The sequence below is a fragment of the Puma concolor genome, chromosome B1, assembly GCF_028749965.1.
Source record: "Puma concolor isolate L17-30 chromosome B1, mPumCon1.1.hap2, whole genome shotgun sequence".
NCBI lineage: Eukaryota > Metazoa > Chordata > Mammalia > Carnivora > Felidae > Puma > Puma concolor.
The window spans coordinates 47641331-47654934 of NC_141670.1; positions in this window are offsets into that span (position 1 = coordinate 47641331).

Consider the following 13604-nt stretch of genomic DNA (forward strand, 5'->3'; position numbering starts at 1 on the left):
CAACTTCTTTATTTCACATTAAACTGACTCAGAGACGCAGAAAGAGGAACTGACTTGATATAGTTCAAACATTTGTCCGTGGCAATGTCTGTTAATGTTTTATATACTATTTCACATGGAAAGTATGAGAAATAAAAGGGAAAGAACAACCTAGAATGAGACCCCTGTAGCTGTGTGAAATTTTAATAAAATAAGATTTTTGGCAAAAGTTGCCAGTGGAAATGTGAGAATCTGGAACTCAAATTTAAAAGTCCATCCTGTCATTCTGCTTGAGTAAAGGAATGAAGCCCCATGCAGTATTGCTAGCACATGGCCCCAGGTTGAGTTCAACCTACTAGCAAGAGATCCTAGGATATTCCAGCAACTCTGCACTTTTGTGTGACTTCTATGTTAAAAAAATAATAATAAAAGAAAAAGAGCAGGCAGTGATTAGCAACAAAAGCTAGCTAACAGCATAAATGGGGCAAAAATATGAGTCTGTTTGACTGACAGTTAATTTGGGGCAGGTGGCTAAAAGATGTGAATTCTAGTTCTAAGCTGAAGAAGTTTAGACAGGTTAGAAGAAGTTTAACTTCATTAAATTCACTTTCTCTACTGTAAGAACTGATTGAATTCTACATACATTATTCACATTACTTTTTACCTTTTTTTCTCCATCAACCTTTAATGATTTCTTTTATTTTTCAATAGTAGAGTACTATCTTTAAGTAGTAACGTGGAAGTGTAAGGAATTTAGCAAAGAAGAGTTGGGTAGAGCTAAGTATCCTTCAAGAATACTTCCTTCAGGCCAAAAATCAACACTTTCTGTTGCAGGAGCAAATCGTTTCCTTCCTGTCTTCAGCACTCACTTTTGTTCAGGTTCCTGAAGTTTCTTATATGGAAACTTTGCAGTACTTTAAGCAAAGAAATTTCCCTATGATCTAAGACTTTTCTGTTTGTGCTCATTCTGTTTCTTAGCTTGAATTGCAAATTGGCTTTTGCCAATGGCTTACTTTTTCTGGGTTCCTTATCAAATTCTTTGTTCTCTTGCCTTGACAATTCTTAAGGCAAGCTGATAGAGTCAGACTTTTCTTTTTTTTAACTTCCCTCAGGCTATGGCTACTTCCAGACTATGGCTTCACTCAAATACTTGTTTACTTTTGAAGTTTAAAGGAAGTTTAGCATCCTTTAGGTGACTGACAACGTTCACCATAGATCAACATCCATGATATTTCTCTATCTTTTACAATGAACATAGTATCTCGCTTAAACATTTCCTCTCTTTTTTTGCAGTTGCCTTGACCTTTACATTCTATTTCATCATGCATACATAACATAAAGGTGTCTAATAGAGCTCATTATCATTAAGTTTGTGGTCTCTGGGATTTGTTGTTGTTGTTGGTACCTCATCTTTTTATCAGACCCTTATTCTACTCCTTTATTTTTGCTGATATGCTTTTCACCTTATTCATAAATGTCAATCCCTGAAACTTGCCCAGTTCTTGTATGCAGTCCAGCAATTTTCTCTGAGTCCACTTGCCTTGCTACAAAACCTGGAACCTATGGTCGGACAATTCAGTGACATCTCATTAACATCTTAGAATTCTCCACCACCACTCCCAACCTTCTGTCTAGCCTACTTTATAGATCCCTAACCCAGGATAACCCCATCAAGCATTCTCTACTCTTTCTGCTGAGCTGCCAGCAGTAGATAAAGAAAGTCACAAAACTAAAATAATTGGGTCCACTGCAATTTCATGCTAAGTAAACACAGTCAGGCCTTCCATGCTGTGCAGTAATCCTTGATCTATTTATTTATATGTGGGGGATACAACAAAGCATCCCCCACAGCCACTGCTCCACATTATTCCACATTATAATTTTCTTAGGTTGCCACCCCTACACATGTCACCTGAAGGTTCTAAACACAGTTAACGATACTGGCAGAATTGAAAACTTCTGACTTGAGTTTTATTTTACTTTCTTCAACATCTCAATACCTATCAGTGTCCTTCCTGTCATCTTCTCTTCCTACACATAAAATTGTCCCCCTCGTCTTTGCCAAAATTTCCTTGTGTACACCTGATCATAACCCCTTCTTTGTCTTTAGCATCAATTTCCATAGATTAACCCTCTCTTTGAGTGTCTCCCTGTCTATGACTTCCTTTCTTTTGTTGTGTCAAAGAGCTAGGCCAGATTCCACTATTCTAGAAAAATTAAGAGTTTTCTTGTTCATGCTCTACAATGCCCAAATTATTCTATTGTAGCATTTGGATAAAATTATGTTTGTGTGTGTGTGTGTGTGTGTGTGTGTGTGTGTTTTGTTTTTGTTTTGTTTTGTTTTGTTTTTACCTCTGCCTGGCATTCAAACTCGTGATCCTTGATATTTGCACTTACTTTAGATGCCTTCCCTAAATTTCTGGTAAGTCAAGGACAAGGTTTGAATACTAAAGTGAGCCAAAATGATATTTGGAGCTAATATTGACTAGTTTCTTAGCATGTCAGGCTTGGGTGCAAAGCTGGTAGGGACAATAAAGAAGGCAGGAATGGTCTATAGTAACAATTGACTGAAGGGATGATCCCAAGATTGTTCGCCAATTATTCAAACCACATTATCCAAACTTTTGGAAAACATACATAGGGGATCAGGACTCAAGGAGCCCAAGATGGTCCTTGGTATGGTAGCAAGAATTCTGGTTGAGTAAAAGAAAGTGGCCCCAGGGGAAGATGTGTGGAACCAGTCAATAAATAGGTATGTGACCAGGATTAGTAGGAAGCTTGATGGTTAGGCTCCCATTTTAGGTGAATTCATTGGGATCAAGGTCCATGCATTTCCTAGATTTCTGTTTTCATGAACTGATGAGTTTTAAGTCAATATTTATCCCTGCGGACCCTTGATTTAACAGAATTCAATTTACTAAGAGTAAAACTTAGTGACTCTTCACTGAAGTGAATTGAAATGCAATCAGACAATTCAGAAAACCAAACCTCAGGACGAGGCAAACCATTTATAGATGGGTGATGGGAAGCTACAACACAGTGATTACACAAGTGTTCAAAGTTGACACCAAATTTAATGTAGAAAGAAATTTTAGACTCACTGCTCTTGGCCGGTGGGGAGGTATCTCTTGATATACTACTATTCATGGTCAGAGTTGACTCATAACTCAGTCTGCAAGTGATCGTCTCCGTGCATGAGACCAAAAAAGCCTAGTGAAGGCAAGTAGTCAATTCTGACTCTCTTTTGGTTAAGTTTCTTTTTCCTCCAAGGAAGACTAAGCTCTTTCATTCTTGGATATATAGCACATAACATCATCAACTGAACTAAACTCAGATTGCTTACAGAGACAATTCATATTGTCATTGTAACTTTACGTTTGTAACTCTTATTGTGGTCAATATGATACATCTCTACAATCTGTGGACGTACCTGGAAACACGCAGATATCATAAAATTGAATTCTAGATGGCAGGAAAAGGTTCAGAATTCACTTTGTAAAGGGGATGATAAAAGTGTCTCGTATAGGTCCTGTTGTGTTGAGTGGTTTCTAAGTGTTCAGCAGTAAAGTTCTGGTCTCAAACAAAAGGGGTTGGTCAGTGAAATTAATCAATATTGGTAAGTAAAAAGCTTTCCTGCTTTATAGAGATAGCAAAATTCTGACCCAAACACAGTGCGATTCTGGGCACTAATGGACAGTGTGAGGCTGGAAAGACAGATCCATGACTTTCCTAATCCCTAAGTACAATACGGACTTTCTTCTTCCACTCACCCAACACAATATGCAGCATTTAAAATGGGACTTGTCAGAAGCTCAACAAGAGAAATACGAAGCAAAGCAGGTGTTTTGGTTAACATAGCTGAAGTTTGGGTGGTGATTTCTACTTTCTCAAGAATGTATACAAATAGGCATGTTTTTTGTTTGAGGTAGACATTTGGCCTGTAATGTATTTTTTACAGTTTTATTGAGGTGTAACTGACATCCGATAAACTCCTATATTTAAAGTGTACAATTTGATAAGTTTGACATATCTGTACACCTTCCAATCAAGATAATGAATATATCTATCACCCTCCAAAATGGTTTTACGCCTCTTTGTAACTCCTTTCTCTCTCTTCCTTCCCTGCTTCCCCACCCCACCTCTAGACAACTGATTTGATTTGTCACTAGAGTTCTGTTTGTTTTTTTCTATAATTTTATATAAATAGAAACACACAGTATGACCTCTGCTGTCTAGTTTATTTAATCAGCGTAACTATTTTGAGATAAATTCACATTGTTGTATATATCAATAATTTATTCCTTGTTACTGCTGAGTAGTATATCCATAGTATGGAAATACTGTAAATTATTCGTTCACATATTGATGGATATGTTACTTGCTTCCATTGCTTTTTTTCCCATTACAAATAAAAATGCTATGGACATACATGTAAAAATCATTGTGTAGATATATATTTTCACTTCTTTTGGGTAAACATCTACGAGTTGAATATCTGCCTTGTATGTTATACCTAGGATTAACTTTTTAAGAAAGTGTTAAACATTTCCCAGAGTAGGTGAAACATTTTACATCCCCACCAGCAATGAATGTGAGTTCTAATTGCCCCATGTTCTCATCAAGAACTGATAAGATCATTCCTTTTCATTTTAGACATTCTGGTGGGTATGTAGTAATATTTAGTTGAGATAAGAATTTGTATTTTCCTAATGACTAATTATTTGAACATCTTTTCTTGGACTTATTTGTCATTCATATCCTTGTAAAATGTCTATTCTATTATTTTTGCCTATTTAAAAAACTTGGGCTGCTCATCTACTTAACATGGAGTTGTCAGTATTCTTTATTCAGTCTAGGCTCAAAGCCTTTCTCAGATACATGTTTGCAAATAGTTTCTCAGTTTCTGGCTCATTATTTCACTTTTGTCATAGTCTCTTTTGAAGAGCAACATTTTAAAACATTTTGATAAAGTCCAAATTATTGATTGTTATACTTACAGCTCACCATTTTTGTGTCCTATTTAAAAAATTGTTGCCAGACCCAAAGTCTCTAAGATTTTTCTCCTCTGTTTTCTTTTAGAAGTTTTAGGTTTTAACATCTTGCATTTAAGCTTAAATTCAATTTCAACTTAATTTTTGTTTAAGCTGTGAGGTTAGGATTAAGGTTCATTTCCTGCATATGGGTATCCATTTGTTCAGCACCATTGTTGACATCTATTCTCATACATTCTCTTGGTATCATAATGAAAAAGCAATTGACTATATGAGTGTGAGTTTATTTTTGGATATTCTATTGGCTCTCATTGTTCTATAGGTTCTTATCTTAATGTCAATACTACACTGTCTTCATTACTAAAATTCGACAGTAAGTCTAGAAGTATAAACTTCCAACTTTCTTCTCTTTTGAAAAGTTTTTTTTGGGGGGGGGTCATTTGTACTTTCTACAGAATGTGTACAAATGGACATCATTTTTTTAAAATGTAATTCTAAGGAAGTATAAGAGGGAAATAGCTTGACATTCGCCAGAACAACTGTGATCTTAGAATGGTTCTCTTCTTCTGATTTGTTAGCTCAGAACACAGATGTTTCTCTCATCATAAAACAGGGGTCCTACTATTAAAGGCCAACGGTCTAAGCCTCTGAAGCAGTATTTCACAAGGCCTTGCCTGGGATGTTACATTATCTGATCCAAAACTTCTTATAATTATTCATTGTGCATTGAAGATATAATCATATATGTAATTTTACTTACCAATTAAGTAATGTTCTAATAATCTTTCTCAAATTTATAAAATGCCTTACAGTTACAAAGTACTTTTCCTAAATTTCACCTGAGCCTCACAACGGTTTTTTGGGGGTCTTGTAAGCATTATTAGTGGTATACTTGTTACAACATGTATATTACAACACTAGGAGCAGATCCTATTGCCAATTATGTATGTGATATATTACATACAACCATAAAGGGTATACTTCATTGCTTTCAAAAGTAATCAGTTTATAAAACAGAAATATTTACATTTATATTATGAATATGTATGTTATATTAAACATTAATATAAATTATTATGTAACTGTAAATTCAAGCTAACTAGGATATAATTAGCTAATAGTTGAGATAGGCAGTCTATCCTATAGGGATTAGAAAGGAGTGATAAAAATTTTGATTGAATTATCCAGGAATGGGTTCCCAGACTAAGAGGGACCTAGGTTTATTTTAAAGGAAAAATAGCATGTTGGGAGTCAAGAAGGCAGAAGGGGACTTTTTAGAAAAATGAAATAGTATGAACGTGAACATGGGGGTAAAAATGCATAACATTTGGGTTGAGGTAGTAAAAAGAGTATGCTCTCTGTAGGAAAGGAATTGATTAGAAAAATACCATAGATAATGTTAGAATTATAGGTTGAGGTGGTTGGCAAGAACCTTGAATTCTTTTTCATACAAAGACAGCTTCTATTAGTGCCTGTCTCGTGATGACTCTTACATTCAAGTTTCCAGACTAGGACCCTTTCCTGAATTACAGACATGTATATTTAATTGCCTACTGGGTGCCAATGCCTGGGAAATCCCACAAATAACTCGAAATAAACATGGTCAAACAGGAATGATATCTTTTACACTCAAACTTGCACATCCTCCTATATCCTCAATTCTATTAAAGACACTATGCGCTACCCAGAAGCCCATCAGAAACCAGGGAGACCCTCTAGTCTCCTTTCCATCTTTTTGTGTAACTCAATTATGTGTATTTTAACTTCAGATATTTCTTCCACCTCTTTTCTCTTCTCCATAACCATTGCCATTGTCTTCACAAAAGGCTTTTATCTTCTCTTAACTATTGGGATGACTGTCTAATTAGTTTCCTTGATTTGAGTCTTGTCTAAACCATCACATAATTTCCTTAACAAAATTCTTCTTCAGTAGCTTCCCATCAGTGATACAGTCTTTTATTATGGTCTGTGTCCAACCTACATTTTGTTTTTCAGTTTCAGTTATTGTGATTCCTGCCCTTCCTCTATGCACCCCACACTACTGCCATCACAACAAATGCATTTCCTTGGATGTACCATTTTCTTTCACACCATCGTGCATTTGTTCTTGTTATTCTCTTTACTGGCATGTGTTCTGTATCCTTCATTTATTGTGTCAAAGCTCAAACTTTGTGTATCTGTGATGCTTTTGCTGGTTACCCCACATAGAGTTGGGTATTCTTTCTTCTATGCTTCATTGCACTAGGTGCAGGCTTTGGTTTGTTTGCATGAATTTGGCCTAGGAAGACTGTGTGAGCCTTTTGGGAAAAAGGTCATATGCTATTTCGTACTTCCTTCTTTTTTTTTCTTTCTTTCTTCTTCTTCTTTTTAATCAATGCTCACCCTGATAAGTGTAGTCACCATCTGTCACCACACAACATTATTACAGTATTATTAAGTATATATTCCCTGTGATGTACTTTTCATCCTGGTGACTTATTTTATAACTGGAAGTTTGTACCTTTAATCTCCTATATCTCTTTTGCCCATCATCCCTCTACCTTTCCTCTGGCAACCACCAATTTGGTCTCTGTATTTAAGAGTCTGGTTTTGTTTGTTTATTTGTTTTGTTTTTTGGATTCCACATATAAGTGAAATCATATGGTATTTGTCCTTTTTTTTCACCTAACATAATACCTTCCAGGTCCATCCATATTATCAAAAATGACAGGATCTCATTTTTCTTTATGGCTGTGTATATCTACCACATCTTTATTGATTCATCTATTCATGGTCATGGTCAATGAGTTGCTTCCATATCTTGACTATTGTAAATAATGCTGCAATAAACACAGGGGTGGGTACCTTTTTAAAAAATTTATTTATTTATTTGAGAGAGTGCCTGCATGTGCACACAAGTTGTGTGTGTGGGGGGGTGCACAGAGAGAAGGAGAGAGAGAATCTTAAGCAGGTCCTGCACTGTCAGTGCAGAGCCTGATATGGGGCTTGATCTCACAAACTCTAAGATATGATCTGAGCTGAAATCAAGCGTTTGGCACTTAACCGACTGAACCACCCAGGTGACCCATGGGTGGATATATCTTTTTGAATTAGTGCTTTTGTTTTCTTTGAATGAATACCCAGTAGTGGAATTACTGGATTATGTGGTATTCCTATTTTTAATTTTTTGGGGGAACTTCCATACTGTTTTCCACACTGGTTACACCAATTTACATTCCCAGCAGTTCAGGAGAGTTGCCTTTTCTCCCCATTCACATCAATCCTTGTTATTTCTTGTCTTTTTGATACTAGCCATTCTGACAGGTGTGAGGTGATATCTCACTGTGGTTTTGATCTGCATTTCCCTGATGAGTAGTGATGTTGAGCACCTTTTCATGTGTCTGTTGGCCAACTGACATTTTGAAAAATGTCTGTTTACATCCTCTGCCCATTTTAATTGGATTGTTTTTCTTGGTGTTCAGTTGTATCAGTTCTTTACATATTTTAGATATTAACCCCATATTGGATATATCATTTGCAAATATCTTCTCCCAGTCACGAGGCTGCCTTTGTTTTGCTGATGGTTTCCTTTGCTGTGCACAAACTTTTTTTTTTTTTTTGGTGTAGTTCCAATAGTTTATTTTTGCTTTTGTTGCCCTTGCCTGACATATTCATAAATATATGGCTAAGGGCGATGTCCAAGAGATTACCGTCTATGTTTTCTTTTAGGAATTTTATGTTTTTAGGTCTCATATGTAGGTCTTTAATCCATTTTGAATTTATTTTTGTGTATGGTGTAAGAAAGTGGCCCAGTTTCCATCTTTTGCCTGTTGCTGTCTGGTTTTCCCAGCAGCATTTGTTGAAACGACTGTTTTTCCCTATTGTATATTCTAATTATTTTTACTGAAGTATAATTAACATACAGTGTTATATTAGTTTCAGCTGTACAACATATCGACCTGACAATTCTATACATTACTCAACATTCACCATAAGTGTAGTCATAATCTATCGCCATACAACATAATTACAATATTATTGACTATATTCCCTATGCTATACTTTTTTTCATCTTGTGATTTATTTATGGTATAACTGGAAGTTTGTTCCCTTTATATATTTTACCCACACCTCCCCCCAACTCTGGCAACCATTAGTTCTCTGTATTGGAAGAGTCTTGTTTGCTCATTTTTTTTTTCTTACATTCCACATACAAGTGAAATCATATGGTATTTGTCTTTCTCTGTCTGACTTCTTTCACTTAGCATAATACCTTCTGGTTTTTAAATCATTTTCCCTAACATGATAACTGGCTTGGAGGGGTGCTAAGTATGTGTATTTTTGGATGACTGAAGTGAATAGATAATAAAAAAAAAAAGACTTAAAATATAAACTTGGTGAATTTGAACAGAATGGATGAGGGTGGTGGGTGTTACTTGTGTTACTGTTTGATATCTGAGAAGCTTCTTCAGAGTAAGGGTATGGTGGTGAGTGAGTACCCGTTCATTGTGCCTTGGACTTCATCTGGATACCAATTTTTACCCTCCCCTACTACAGCTGCAACACTTATGAGTCATTTCTACTCCATTTACCCAATCACCCACACCAATTTTTTTTCAGTCCATTAGGAGTCTGAGTCAGATAATTGGGTGGCTGAAAGTCTTAGGGCTGAAATTCCTATTGGAAGATAAACCAGGAGAGAAAATTCAAGCACCTGCTTTTCAAATAATAATTACATAATTTTTGAAGACTTAGGGTCTGTTCAGTAGTAAGAAACTATTTAGGAAATCATATTAGAGGCCTTACTTGTGCATAAAAGAAAGGTGATGATGGCGATAAGAGGCACAATAAACTGCTAGAAGAACTCTATTACTATATTTTTGGGAAAAGTATAATTGACCATTGGCAGGACTGACATTTAAATCACATTTTCTCTTCCATTCAGTTACATTCTTTAAATCCAGCTTGCTGCTCATTGAATTGAAATACTGTACTATCTAACCTTGTTACTTTACTGAAATTCACCTGGTGGTTAAATATTTTCGATGCCTTTAACATTCTTTAACAAGTGTAATTAAATGATGCTTAACCTTTGACACAACATTTTCTTTGCTTTTAAGAATTAAGATAGGCCAATGTACCAAATGTAGTTGTGGTCACAGAATAGAATAACAAAAGCAACAGGAAAGGCTCAAAAGAGGTAACGTTAGTGTTGGGGGGAAGGACTCATCAGGTAAAGTTTTTATGCCAACTGCTCTCTTTCTTTCTTTTTGGTCTTTGTATAAACTAAATTTTCATAGACTTGCCATTTTACATCAAACAGCAACCAGTATATATGTACTATACCACCAAAAATATCTCTACAGTGTGTTTTTCTTTTTTAGGGGGTGGTGGTGATGGGATGGTGGCAAAGAAAGTCTATGTGAAGAGCGGTGAAACATCAATGGTAGCACTAGGTGAATGTTGATAAGAAACAGATATATCAGACAAGTAAGTCAATGGGAAAGTCATGATTAGCACCACAAGGATATTGGAACTTCCAGCTGTGACAGAGAGCTTTCTTAATTCCTGGGTTCACTGCCCACTAGAAAATATGTTTTCACAACTAACCAATCCATCATTCATCTACTCATTGTGCTGGATGTTATGTAGAATCAACCACAAATCAATCATAAAATACTACCTATCTACTAAGAGCTTATGGCTTTTCTAGGAAGGCAAGACATGATGGAAATTTTCTCCAAAGAGGAAGTAAAAATATCTGGCTGTTTATTTTTTATTTTTATTTTTTTAAAATAATTTGCAGTCTATGGAGTATTCTGGAAAAGAAGTGGGGTAGAAGAGTTCACTGAAAGTTGGTAGGAAGTTGGGTTCAGAAGCTTGGATGACTGAGATTAAAAAAAAAGCTCCAGAGAAACATTTGATACTCAAGGGACACATACAAGAGGGAAACAGTGACCATTCTCTTTTCCCCTTGGAGTTTCTCTGTGAAGCTGCCACCTAATAATGATTAGAATGCTATTAGTAACAATAATGTAATTGTCACAACCTAATTAGCTGGCTAATATCAAATAAGATTACACATTTAAAAGTGTTTCTGATTATGACTGACTTGAACCTCCATTTGACAGTAGGGCAGAATTGTCTGTGAAACGAAGGATGCTTATTCTGCATCATGGTAAAACAATGGAGGATGTAAAAAGTCTGCGGGAGGGCTGCTTCACTGATGTGGCTTATACTCTAAGTAATCAGTGTAGTATTGGTCCAACCAATCTACAGCTATCTGAAGCTATCTTGTTCACTGGTATGATGATGTTCTTTCTGTTCCAAACACTTGTAGAAGCCTCAGTGGTTTTCAATAGGAAAAATCCATTTGCCCATTGACTTTCTTTAGCTTGCCTTCTTGTCCAAAGCTCATCCAATGACTATAATTGGCCTTCAGCCTACATAAAAAAATCTGATCACAGTCTCTTTTCCTGGGTCAGTCAGTAGGTGACTACGACTCTTACATTTATATAACGATAGGATTCTACTTGAGTTATTCTTCCTTGATCGAAGTACAGTTAAAGGTAACATGTGATCTCCATTTGGACAACTTTCAGTGACAACTTGTCTTGAAAATAGAAATATAATATGCAAACACTGTAGTCTTTAGCTATGATTTATTGAATGCCCACTATATACTGACCTTGAAGTGGACCATATCTCATTTAACGTGTGATCCCTATCTGTAGACACAGGCCACAAAACTACTAAAATAACTTTCCAAATAGAACTGTAATTTCCAATTACAATCTTTCTGATTTCAAACAGTATGTTCTTTCCTCCATGTCAGAATTCTTTATAATGATAGTACACTAAATACAGTTGGAATTTCTGCCCTAGGATACAGATCAGTGACAAGATCTTAATGTGAATATTTAGAGTGTGGGCCATTAAAATATTTTTTAAAAGACAGCATAGTTCTTTACCAATTTTAGAAGAAAGAATATACTGGATAGAGCTGGATAATTGGTGCTGGGAAGTATTTAGGACTAACATGACACACACCCTCAAAAATATATCTGTAAAAAAATCAATATACACAAATTTAGAAAGGTCCTAAAAGATTCACTGATTTGGTAAGCATTGAATAAATGTCCACTGTGTGCCAGACACTGAAAGAGATGCCAAGGATATAAAGGCATGATCCTTGTTCTCAAAAAAACAACAAGGATCATGCCTTTATATCCTTGATTTACTCAGAGCATTAAATCTAAATAATCAGAATAAAATTTCCACAATGTCCTGTCACTTCACTTACCATACTAGGTACTCCTAACATTAGAATTCATCTCATCTCCCCAAGGACATCACTATGGTAATTTACCCTCACCCAAAGTCATTAATAATTTTATTTTTTCTTTAATTTTTAAATTTATTTTTGTTTATTTTTTTATTTTCTGAGAGAGAGGAGGGGCAGAGAGAGAGGGAGACAGAGGATCCAAAGCAGGCTCTCTGCCGCCAGTAGAAAGCCCGATGCGGGGCTCAAACCCACAAACTGCGCTATCGTGATGTGAGCCAAAGTCAGACACTTAACTGACTTAACCACCCAGGTGCCCTTTTCTTTACTTGTTTACAGAATTAATTATTTTAGACTAGTTTTAGATTCACCCGAAAATTGAGATAAAGGTACAGAAATTTCCCATAGATTCCCTGGCCCCTTCCCCATACCAACATCATTCTCCAGAGTGGTGCATTCATTAAACTGATTGACCTATGTTGACATATAATCACCCAAACTCTACAGTTGGTGTTACTCTTGGTGTTGTATATTCTATGGATTTTGACAAATATTATAATGATGTGTATCATTATTATAATACTTTTTAGAGTATTTTCTCTCTCCTAAAAATCTATGTTGTATCTATTCATCCTTCCTCCACCCCAACCTTTGGCAACAATTGACTTTTTACTGTCTTCACAGTTTTGTCTTTTCCAGAAGGTTGTATTTTTGGGTTATATACAGAAGGTAGGCTTATCAGATTGGCTCCTTTCATTTAGTAATATGCATTTATATTTCCTTCAGTGAAAGGTAAGGACAATCCACCTTATTTGGGGAACTTGAATAGAGGGATAGTTGAAAGCAGTGCTAATTATTTCCTAATTTCCCACCCATATATCAAGGGTAGAATTATCATATAGACATTCTGTTCTTGTGAAGTATGTATCTTACAGCAAATGTGATGCTTGTTAAAAGCTTCTTCTGAATTTGACATGGTTTTATTATGTGCATAGCCAAGTCTTTAGGGCTCTATCTGAACAGGGTGGAAATAATGATACTCCCACAAGCTCTAGTGTATAACTATGGCTTTGCTGCCATATTTGGCTCTTAGCAGTCCCCACATACATACACACAAAGCTTCTAGCTTATTCTTCCACTCTAAGGTACTTCAGAAATAAGAACTTACCTTCTCTTTGGCTTATGTCCTCTGAAGTAGAGATATAATTTCACTGAGGATTAAATAAGTTTAGTAAATAACATTATTTTTCTCTCTAACTCGAGTTAGCCATAGAAATTTACTCTCAGAACAGTCAACATACCATTTTTACCATTTCTTCTATTCCAGGAGTAAAGCTGATGTTGGATATTAGGATATTGTTATTGTAAATGTC